Source organism: Alnus glutinosa, chromosome 10 (assembly GCF_958979055.1).
Source record: "Alnus glutinosa chromosome 10, dhAlnGlut1.1, whole genome shotgun sequence".
Taxonomy (NCBI): domain Eukaryota; kingdom Viridiplantae; phylum Streptophyta; class Magnoliopsida; order Fagales; family Betulaceae; genus Alnus; species Alnus glutinosa.
This window is the reverse complement of record NC_084895.1, coordinates 2,419,350-2,431,439: the sequence shown is the minus strand read 5'-3', so window position 1 is coordinate 2,431,439 and position 12,090 is coordinate 2,419,350. Positions and strand designations below refer to the sequence as shown.

Genomic DNA, 12,090 nt, shown 5'->3' with positions numbered 1-12,090 from the left:
TCCTATGAGACTAGGGTAAGTCTCTAGAGCGCTCATGAAACCCAGGGGCGCATGGCCTGTATAAGGCGCCAATCCGCTATAGAACAACCCAATTTTGTTTTGGAGAAAGTTATGTGGGTGATAAGTTTGTCAACTTGTGAATTTGGTTAAAAGAGTTTAACTCTATCACGATTCATTAAGTTCCTACTTATTTATCCTAGGTGTGGTTAAAACCTTCGGGTACCACATTGATGCATGCTTTCAATCTCCTTATATTCTAGTATTTGTAACATGTCGGGGATTGTTGAAATATGTGTGTTACAAACATTATTTCATTTTTAGCCATCTTTAAATGTTTTACCATTTGGTATTAAAATATATTCATGAGTTTTTATGGCAAAGAAAAAAAATTGATTTATTAAAATATATATTTATGAGTTTTTATTTTGTAACCGTTGGTTATTAAAAAATTGTTTTTATGGCTTTTTAATCTTCAAACATTTTGTCATTATTAAAGTTTATTACTTTTGATTTGTAACGGTTAATAGTTATGAGTCTTATGACCGTTTGTCATTCATGAGCCTTAAAAGAAAATCTATAGTGCTAACATTTTTTGACCGTTTATATAAATTGAGTTCCCAATGCATTTGAGTACAATCTTCTTATTTGGCTAAAACCTCTAACATATTTTTCTAGTGTGCATTCATATATTTCAACGTGAATTTGGTTTTAAGCCATAAATCTATTGTTATATTATTAGCTTTTCTACAAGAAAAATATTCTAAAGTCCCCCATCCACTTTGATCAAAGAGTTGTCTATTAAATCTTTGTTATTGGAAGGGTGTCCTTAACGAAGATAGACGCTATAGTCTAATCTTGGGAGGTTGCGTGTTAAGAGATCCGATCACACCGAGTTATACACTCCGGAAGGCACGAATCAACCTTTAAGGACAACGCTCTTGCGTGATTCTATAGCATTGTGAGATATTTCCTTAATTTAATTTTAATCTCTTGTACATTATTTATTTTATTATTATTATTATTTCGGATCAATTTGGTCTAGTATCAACAATAATTTTTCAATCAATTATTTGTTTAACAATTATTTTATTTAATTGTTAATTTTCATATTGATATTATTTTATTTCAATAAGAACTTTGTGCACCATCCAAAATTATTTCCAACAACTCCAACTTTGTTCAAGCGTTTCCATGAACCTCTGAAAACAAAATTCTAATTTGAGGTATCTTCTAACCTATGCCTTACTGAATGGCCGTAGTGATGGTGTACTCAACTGTTTATTTATAGGCTAGGTCATGGACCCTCAAAATTGGTATAGAAACTTAATTGTTCCTCCCATGAAGGAATAATTAATTATAAATTGATTTGATATCAATTTATTGATTCTATTAGGTAATTTAATTATATTAAATTACCATACTGTACACCATATATACGATCTATTATTAAATATAATAAATGATATAGGCCACTTAAGGAATTGAAGATATATTACATATATGTTTTTATTGATAATGTTGGTTTTATTCTTTCCGATGTTGGAAGTTACAAATTTAGGACAGTATTTGAGAGCTAGCTGTTGCTGTTTTTGAGCCTTTTCACAAATTTAGGAATAGATGTTTGTTGTATTTGAATTGATAGTTTGAGATTGTATTAACTTCAAGAAAAATCGTGGTTGATGTGGATTAATTATGGATGAGCTTGGCGATTTCGCTTAATCTTTTGCTACTACTCATTTGTCCATTTTGTTTCCTGAGAGATGTGAAGAAAAAAGCATTGTTGGATACGTTGTTCCGAGTAAACAGCTGGCTATTGTTGCCATACTAATATTATGATGGGAGTTACTGCAAACAGACATATGGTTAGAATATGTGATGATATGAATGAAAATTAATCGAGAGAGCTTTTTGTGTTGTTGAGCATAAAGATTAAGTTTATATTCTATCTCATGTAATATATCGAATGGTATATATAGTGCTTGATAGAGTTGAAATTTGTTGGCTACTTCAGACATTTCTTCCATTCCGACACTCTTATTTTATATTTTTCATGCACCAAGTTCAACGATAAATGTTTAGAGGTTACAGTTAATAACGACTTCACCTGAAATCACACAAAGAATGAAATCAATCAAAATCAAAATCAAATTCCTGCTAGCCAAAACAGGTTCTTTGCCGAGGCATAAACTAAGAGACCCTTTTCTTGCAGGAAGACGGATCGATGGTGTGTACGTTCCTTCAGGTTTTTTATTTTTATTTTTATTTTTTTAATTGAATAAGGAAGAGGTTACTGGAGGGTCGTTTTCACTCTTGATTCGAAAGAAATGAGTGGACGAACCTATGAACGAAAAATGGGTGAATTTCCCAACAACAAAAGCGGACCTGCATAGGGCCTGGCCCTCAAGCCCCAAAAATTTTCAAAAAAAAAAAAAAAAAAAAATTAAATTTTACCCCTAATTTTTAAATTTTTTTAATTTTACGCCCTCAAAATTTTTTATAAGGAAAGCTCCCCAATTCCCCTTGAAAGGAGGACATGAGCAACCTGAGATGCACGAAAATCCTCCAGACCCTCATTGGCACTTTTCAACAAACACCTAGGATGCCAAACTTCTCCCCCAAATACCACTTGATTCCTGCGAGCCCATAATTTGTGAGACACCACTCCAAACCATTCAAGCTCCGATTGATCCAAGAGACCCGAGAGGTACTCAAAAATACTAAAAAAAGAGCCAGTCAGACTTGAGCATTTCTGGAGCCGACGACAACCCTCTGCCCAAACTACTCTAGCCGAATCACACCACCAAACTAAGTGTCCTGGTGTCTCGGCTTCTGTCCCACACATTGGGCAAAAAGGGTCTTGGACAATCTTCCTCCTTAATAATTTATCGCGTGTTGGCAGCAAGTCTCTACAAGCACACCAGAGAAAAGATTGCACATATTTGGGAACCTGCAAAGACCAGATAGCCGACCAAATGGGAGAAGGAATACCAGAAACAGAAGTGCTAGGGACTGAGCTAGACCGCCTTCTAACATCCAAATGATATGCACTCTTAACAGAGAAATCACCAACCGATTCTGCAGCAAGTGAAGACAAATCGCCATTGAGCAGATGTTTTCCACAGTTGCTGGTGAAAAAATCTGCTTGAAGAGGGGGATATTCCACCAATTTTCCTGTAAGTTAATCAATTCCTCTACTTTTGCTGTTATAGGTAGAATCTGAACTGTATCTTGAATCATATGAGTTGGAGTAGAATTAATCCACCTATCACCCCAAATTCTAACTTGTGCACCATTCCCCACCCTCCACATTAGCCCCTCTGATAGAGTTCTCTAGACTGCCTAAGGCTCCTCCAAGCAAAAGAAGGCCTACTCCCCTCTGTGCCCGATAGAAGGAAGAAGTTGGGCTTGGTACTAAAAAGGATATATAATGGATCATCATCGCCATTGTCATCAACATTCAAGCTTTTGCGAGCGTTGAGGTATGGTGAACCCCAAAAGTAATATTCATGGTTTCTCTCGTGTTAAAGGAGTCTCAAGATAGCCTTGCTCAAACAGTTCATGCTAGTGATGGCTACGCATTGTTAGAATTAAAGAATGCTCTGAATACTCTGGCCATTGGTTAATTCTTCATTTACTTCACTATGCCAGAACTGAGCAATTGAGTCTCTCTCGTGTCATCACCAAAAATTATTGAGAACTTGAGAATTGGGGATGCTCTGAATTAACAAGGTATGTTCCCTTCATTTGTATTTCTATGACTCTGGATTTTGCACTAAGCCCTTAACTCTTTGTGGATTCTTTTACAGGGCTACTTTTTATTGTCAATAACGAAAGTTGGAATCAAATCTTATAAATTGCTTCCTTTCAATTTCACTTCTATGGAGTATTTTTTTGATTTTTAAATTTTTGTTCAAATAGAAAAATAGAGACAAGTACATGAACGATTGGCCTCATCCACCCAGTTATTCTGCATATGTGTTTGATGACTAACTTATTTTCTTATCAATACTTTTAGGGGATTTTTATTGTACAACTTCTCTGTTTCCTCTGTACTTTTTTTTTTTTTTTTTTAATGGCTGCTCATACATATTCAAACCCTTAAAAATTCAATCTTTCCTAACCTGATTTGAAGCATAAACGTACTACTTTCTTTTTCCATTCTTTATAAGCTCAAAGCCATGATCTTTTGCCTACACTTTTGTACCGATTAACCTTATGTGCTACTATCCTACATCGGCTAGGTTGATAACTATTGGTGAACTACAATTAAGTTGTGTGTACACTAAATAGGTAACACAAGAAACTCAACACTTTTCTACTTGAAAAGAAAGTTATTTATTACATTCAATATCCAATAACTAAAATGAAATTGAATTTAGTTATGGTATTACCTGAAAAGACCGTAAATGGGAACTAGGAGGCAGATGAAGCCAAATCTGCTCTTTTTAATGCTGGGTTTTATTTGGTATCAAAAAACATTTCTAATTGATTTGGAATTAGGTTAGCAAGTGCATGGAACATTTTATTTGAATCTGCATTAGGACTACCATGAACTTGTATTGCTGCACTGTTGTGCTAGGATGCGGGAAGAGGACTACGTTATATTTGTATGCATAAATTATCGATATCATCTGATGCACATGTGTGTTGATTTTCTTTTTCAATCTAGTATGTATGCATGTGTTGTTATTTCTTTTTTGATTCAGATGTTTTGGTGTTTTCTGATGAATAGGTACTAAAAGTTCTGTGGCGACTTGTGGACCTTGTGAAGGTGTGGCGCCAAATCGGCATCATGGGGAAATTTGGGTTTCTTTTTCCTTTGTTGGAAGTGTAGGTTCTTGAATCACCATTTTTACTGTACCCATTCTCCTGAAAGATGGTATGTGGGGACAAGGTAATCAGTGTCAGCAAAGTATTTTCTTGCGGCTGACTTGATCTATGGTAGCAAAGTGGCAAGCTGCATAAAATATCCAGTCGACACTGAACCAATTGGAAGCTAGTACTGGGTTTTTATTTCTTCAATTATCAAAATGTTAAACTGAAGCTGGGCTTGGTGACATTATCTGTACTAGTGCCATTATGTCATTATCTAGATCAACTAATAAGCCATCTTCCAATAGGCTTGTTAATTGTGCTGAAACAAACTGGTTTAAGGGTAAATCATGCTTATAGACGCAATGCTTGAATCAGTTAACATTCTACAAGCTCAATCTTGATTCTTGATTTGCAGCCTTGGTAAGAGATTGGCCTCTGGGATACATGGAGTATGAACTATTTTTACAAAGTCAATAGAAAAAAAAAAAAAAGAAAAGAAAAAAAAAACACTTTTCTTGAACTTAGGTTGTTGGGATGATCTGAGCTGACATACACAGACAATGATACTTGTTTTCATTATTTTATTTCAAGAGTTCACAGAGTTCAGTTTCGCCTTATGCATATTCTTTAGATGAATTTTCCAAAATATTTCACAATTCCTTATATATTTTTAGTTTTCTGTTTTTATATCTATTTACCAATTAGTTTGTGTAAGCAAGTTTAAATTTCATTGGGTAATTGCAACAGAAATTAATCATTAGCTTATTATAAATTTGATGAGTAGTGAGTCCATGAAGGGTAGAAAGAAATTATAGATCCTGAGAAGTATTTCGAAATTCTTGCAAGCAACAAGGACTTAAACCAATCCTCACCCACCCTTGTTATTTTTGTGTATTTGATTCTATTGCCTGTGAAATTCAGTACCATAATATCTCCTTTTACAAACATCTCTTTTATTTAGCTGCATTGTGAACTCCGAAATGGTATAAACCTCCTTTTGGTGTGTCGTTTTTGCTTTGGGGGCAAGCATTTCTCCTGCATGTGTTCCAGTTAGTGATACAAAGGGATATTGATTCGTCAGGGTCTCTTTGTGCTCTTATGATCAACATGTTTGATCATTATTTCATCTTTGTAAGGTCTATGTGCACAACTTACTTACTGAAGGCAGTTTGGTCAGTCAATTGGCCAAATGTACGTTCACAAGTACACAACCTAAAGCCTACTTTTGTTTTTTACAATTTTTGTAGGATTGGATGACTACTGGACAGCTCTAATCCCTTTTCATTTCCAGATTTTCTTTCCTTTTTCAATTTTAGATAATAAATTTATGTGGCGTTTTTGTAAACGTACTGTTTACTCAATTATTTTCTATACTCTTTTATAGATTTTCCTTAATTTATGTAAGGAAGACAGATTTTATTTCCACAATTAATTTACAAGCTCAATGATACTGAAATTTGGGTTTTATTTATTGCAGATCACCAAAGCCAATTTTTGTTCCGAAGTCATCTGACAGTTGTTCGAAGTGTAGCTCAGCTCAAAGTAATTGTAAGAGAAGACCAACAAGAAAGTAAGTATTTTTATATTGACATATATGTGCAATGTCTTATTAAACCCTTTGCTCTTTCATAATTCTGAACACAACTAGCCCTAACTTGCACCTTTTCAGTTTTCTCCTCACGTTCTTTTGAAAGAGATCTACGCTTGCATAAGTTGGTCTTTGAGGAAGATGTCCTGCCAGATGGGACCAAAGTAGCATATTACTCTCGTGGACAGAAATTGTTGTGGGCAGAAATTGTTGGTCGGTTCCAAAAAGGGATGTAAAATCTTTGCTGCAACTCAAAAAGGTAAATTTGCTTCTTCTGGGACTAATGTTCTGTTTCAATATTGTAGTTGCTAGAGAGGGATTTTATTTACATTTACTGAGCAGGTCAGCCCCCTCACATTTTGAAGCTCCTGTTGCAAGCCGTGAGTGTTTCAAATCATTCGGGTGGTTTTGTGATTGATGTCCAAAATCAATTGTTTACTCGTTTGTCAAATAGCATGATTCAGTTGGCAAGACCTCTGTCAAGATGGCAAGATGGAGGGGATCATTTTGCTGTGTTGGATGTCCATGGGCTTTTCACATAGGTGAGTTTTTTTTTTTTTTTCTTGAAACAATTTTTTCTTAGTGGTGAAGATCCAATTTCTTAGACATTTTTAGTGAATTATCTTCCGAAACTCAGGGTATTTCATGCATGATTATAACAAGAGAGGTTTTGTATTGGTAAAAAAAAAATAATAAAAGAAGAAGAAGAAGAAGTTGAAAGTTAGGTTGTAGAGATATTGCAATGAAATAAGCAGATTGGCTTTCCTTTACGTTTTGAATATCAAGTGATTTCAAGATTGGAAAGATAAACTTTGCTGTTGAGAGCCATTGCCACTGATGCCTAACCTCAGGAGTGTAATGGCTGCCAAAGGAGAACAACAATCCCTCCCGCTTCCCCCACCCCCCAAACCCACCAAAAAAACAACAACAAATTGTACTAGAATCATTATTGTCCACTTTTCTGCTCTTATTGCTTCGTGCATTGTATATCGGTAATTGTTACTTTTCTTGTGAATGGGCAGTTTTTATTCCTATAATGATCAATGTTCGGTCGACACAAGTTTGGTTAATTTTTCCGTTCAGCTTCCTTCGATCTACTTGAGATGCGTTTATGATGTTAATTGCAGTAAGTGTCCCTTGTGGTACTGCAGATATTGCATGAATGTGTTCCAAAAGAAAAAATCTTTAGACTTCTTTGTTACTCAAGGTGCTTGTTTTGTTTGTCATAATTATTTAGCACCTAATTGAATTTTATATTAACTGGTTTTGCAGAAGAAATATATTTTGGACTTTCCAAATGAGGGGCTTCAACACCTCATTGCTCTTGAAGAATTGTTTATTGGTTTTTGCCCTAAGCTCAAGTACATGCTAGAACAGGGGTTACCTGCCTTCCTTTCTATTCTAGGAATTGAAGTTTGTCCTTTGTTGAAGAGAGAGTGGCAAAGTAAAAAAGGAAAAGAATGGCGCAAGTTGCTCACATCGAACAGATATGGATTGATCTCGAAGTGTTTGAATAAGCTACAAGTCTAGCAAGATTTCTCCAATTTCAGTACGTGCACTTTTCAACCATCTAATTTTATCAATATATTTATCCAATCTCTTTTAATTTGCTTAGTTGCTATCTTTGATAAAACAAAATGCTATGCCCATTTCACTATTCCGGACATAAGCACTTGACTCATGTCACCACCTAGAATTAATGACAACTCCATAGAGAATTGGGGATGCTCCGAATTAACAAGGTATGTTCCCATGATTTGTCTTTTTATAAATCTTGATATTACTATAAATACTTAATTCCTTGTTTATAGGATCACTTTTTGTTGTAAAAAACAAGTGGCATATGCTTGGAATCAAATCATGTAAACAAACAGAGCAATCAGACTTGCAGTTGCACTGTAAATTTATGGTAAAACAAAATGGTAGTTTGCCTGATATCTAGCTGGCATTGAGCTGATTGGAAGCTAATGTAATTTCTGATTCCTTCAATTATCAAAATGTTGAAATGAGAAATTGAAAAAGGAGTTTAAGTGGGTATTTGATACTATTTTTTATTATGGTTTTAAAAGACCCATTCGTTTGTTTGTGAAACATTACATGTGTGCTTGTTTTTATGTTGGTTGTAGGTTGTTATGCATTGTTTGAGCTACATCTGGGCAGTACAAATAAACATTTCCCAAAGTATATTTTCCTGGAGAAGGGGAACATTCTCTGTAACTTCATGAATGCATGCATTAATGCTTTGTTGGACCATTGGAAGAGTTTGTCTGAAAATTCATGGTTGTTCCTCTTTCAAGAAATCTACCATCAATTTGAATTGCAGAGGTTTTGAAAGAGATCTAGGCTTGAATGAGTTGGTCTTTGAGGAAGATGTACTGCCAGATCGGATCAAAGTATCATATTATTCTCGTGGACAGGTATATATACCAATAAGATGAACAAGCCAATTGTTTTATTTAATTAATTGGATTTGCTTTTCTGAGTACTGATATGTTGTGGGCAGAAACTGTTGGTCTCTTACAAAAAGGGATATGGAATCTTTTGCACTTGCTGCAACTGCAAGGTAAATTTTCAGGACATTGTTAACTTATTTCCTTATGAACTATTTATCTATTTATCTCCATGTCCTGTTGTATATGTATGTTTTGGAGATTAGATAACAAAGCGATGCATTCTTACTGTCAAAACTCCAGAGTTTGACTTTGATGGATGTGCATTATTCTTTCCATCGATAGTTTACTTTTGGCCTTTAACTTTTTGTATATATTGCCTTAAAAAAAGGGAAAAAAATTGTTGCTATACCTGGCCAGTTTAATGGCCTTCCAGTGATTACTCCTAGTCATATGTTTTGTTTTGACTAATTTCTTCTGATATATATCTGGGGGCCATATTTGCTTCTTGCTGTATATCAAGAATTGTATACTTTTGACTTTTTATATATGAATTGGTATTCCTTAGTATTTATTTTATGCCTTATTAACTTTAAATTTACATCGTCAACTTGACAGATTTTTAATCATTATTGTGCAGGGTACAACATATACATGCATATTCACAAATAGGATCGATGCATTGTCATGCCTTATCTACAATAAACTGTCTAGTAGCTACACCTACTAATTATAAAGGACAGGTAATTTTCATCTATTGATGGGATGCTTCCTCATGGAGGATCTTGAGTGAAGGAGGAAGGTTTGTGGAGTGAGAATTTGCGACTTTGCAGGATACAAATCTTGCGTGATCTTTGCTCGACCTTGGCACGAGCAAGAATGTGACTAATTATAGGACAAAAACTTCGGGCAACCCTTTCACAACATTGGCTCGAGCGAAGTTGCGACTATTAAGTAAGTGCCATGTCACCTTATATTTTACCAGATACTGTCGCACAATAGATGTATTATTCTGATAATTATTCTTGATAACACACCAGTGTCAGCTAAAATGTTCCACATTTATTAGTGTGCATTTTGTCAACAAATAATGATTATCATGGAAAGGTAATTTTCATCCATTGATGGTTTCTTCTTTTTTCTTTTCGGGATGGTGTCGCCTATTCTAAATTGATCAACGTTGTTAGTGTAGGATTCACTTGCATTGAGAACCATGTGCTGCCAACAGCTGATGAAGCTGAATCAATATGGACAAAATTTAGTTTTATTAGACCAAGACGAGGTGAGTGTCTTTTCAACATTCTGTTTGGGGTTTGTGAGTGCAAAGAAGTTGAGATTAATATGTACATAATTCTGTGTTGCCGCTGAATTAGTACAAGAAACATTACCATATGCTCTCATCTTTTGAGGAACAACAATTTTGCAAGTTAGTCTTTGCACATTGAAGTATTGGTGTTTAGGTGGTGGGAGTACAACAAAAATTTTGTGAAAATAGACAAGTGATGCAACCCAATGTGGAAATGGCCTCATGGAGGATCTTGAGTGGAGGAAGGCTTCTGGAGTGGGAATTTGCAATTATGCAGGAGACAAATATGTTGAGGCGTGGAGCTGGGGTTTGGATAGGCAACAACCCCTGTCCGGACAGGAGCTCCAGAGAGTGACTTTTGTTGGGGCATGTCCGGATAGTGCATTGGTGTTTCTCGGCACGCGGGGCATTGAGCTACAAAACAATAGTGGCATCCGGACACCGCCGCCTAAAAACTCTGATTTTCTATTTAAAGACCTGTTATGAGCCTCTGATGTTATGGAAAAAATTGTGGAAACACTGAGACATCTTTTATAGGTTTTGTATAAAGGAGTTTGAGAGTTGAATAGTTTAATCAACATCTCTGAATTGTAATAGTCTCTTGTATCATTTTCTCATTCATAGTAAAACCTGTTGCAACTCTATGGATGTAGCCCTTAGAGGTGAACCACGTAAATCTTATGTTCTTTTGTGATTGCCTGTTTATCTTTCTTCTGCTTTCTTCTTCCTCGTGTCTCACGAGTCTTGGAAAATAGAACATATTTCCTAATAAAATCTTGCATGACCTTTGCTTGACCTTGGCACAAGCAAAAATGAAAGTAATCATAGGATAGAAACTTTGCGTGACATTGACATGAGCGAAGATGCGACAATTTTAATAAAGATTACTTTGGTACTTTTACTTTTTGTGTTGAATCCTAAATTCTATCTAATCACAATAAGGTCGGCTTGACCGCCAAGTTGTTATTATTGTTAAGTTTTCTCAATAAGAATGCTCAAGAGAGAATTTTTCTCATGTTTTGCTATATTCCTATTATATGCTTTATAGAAGAGTTAAGTTTAATCTAGTGTTCGCAGATTCAATTTCCTATATACCATGCCGCATTGAGAAGACACTATTATTACCTCAACTTACAAATATGTCTACCAGTTTGAAACAAGGGACTTGGCCTTTGTTCCTTCCTCCAAGCTACAATAAAAATCAGTTTACGTAGCCATCATAAACAATTTTGTTGTTATCAAAACTCTCTCTCATTTCCAACCCAAGCTTGGACACCTGCCAGATTCTCCATCTTTTAAAACTTTGATACCTATTTTTTTAAAATCCTTCATAACAAACACAATGCAGATCACAATTTGGCCCAATGGGCATCTGTAAATATGTGTGTAGTCTCTCACACACGCGCTTTGATGTTTTTGGGAAAATTGTGAAATTGGTTATGAAGTTTGATTCTTAGACAAATAGCCAAGATTTTAAAAGTTATAAATCACTCATTGTGGTATGTGTATGTAACAAATAATTCATTCCCTATGAATAAGTAATTGTGAAATTATACAAAATAAAAAGAAGAAGAATAAAGGGCACTGGGGTGTTTGGCCAGAGCACTCCCATCTCACTTTTTTTATACCTTTCTTCTTTTTTTTTTTTCTTTTTTTTTTCTTTTTCTTTTGTTATATATATATATAGAAAACAAAAGAAAAGAAATCAAAAAAATAATAAAAAAAAAGTATAAAAAAAAGGGAGTTGGAGGTAGTTGGCCAACCACCCCAATACCCTTTTTTATTCTTCTTTATATTTTGTATAATTTCACAATGACTTGTTTGTAGGGAATGAAATATTTGTTACATACTTACCACAATGAGTGATTTATAACTTTTAAAATCTTGGCTATTTCTCAAAGAATCAAACTTCATAACTAAGTTCTACCCTCTATGAAATCAGTATTCATCAACTTTATAATCAGCTCATAACCAATAACTTTCCTGCTATG

At 34.8% G+C, this 12,090-nt stretch overlaps 2 long non-coding RNA genes across 2 annotated transcripts; both read left to right on the top strand.

Moving 5' to 3' along the window:
- The first annotated feature begins 2,509 nt into the window (after positions 1-2,509).
- On the top strand, positions 2,510-7,944 carry LOC133880269 (uncharacterized). Its single transcript, XR_009902227.1, has 7 exons — positions 2,510-3,173; positions 3,313-3,479; positions 3,649-3,729; positions 6,293-6,385; positions 6,485-6,662; positions 6,746-6,945; positions 7,676-7,944. It is a non-coding gene; the product is annotated as an uncharacterized LOC133880269 (long non-coding RNA).
- A 95-nt stretch (positions 7,945-8,039) lies between these two features.
- LOC133879721 (uncharacterized) lies at positions 8,040-10,741 on the top strand. Its single transcript, XR_009902141.1, has 6 exons — positions 8,040-8,145; positions 8,530-8,820; positions 8,907-8,966; positions 9,537-9,747; positions 9,986-10,075; positions 10,254-10,741. It is a non-coding gene; the product is annotated as an uncharacterized LOC133879721 (long non-coding RNA).
- The last annotated feature ends 1,349 nt before the right edge of the window (positions 10,742-12,090 follow it).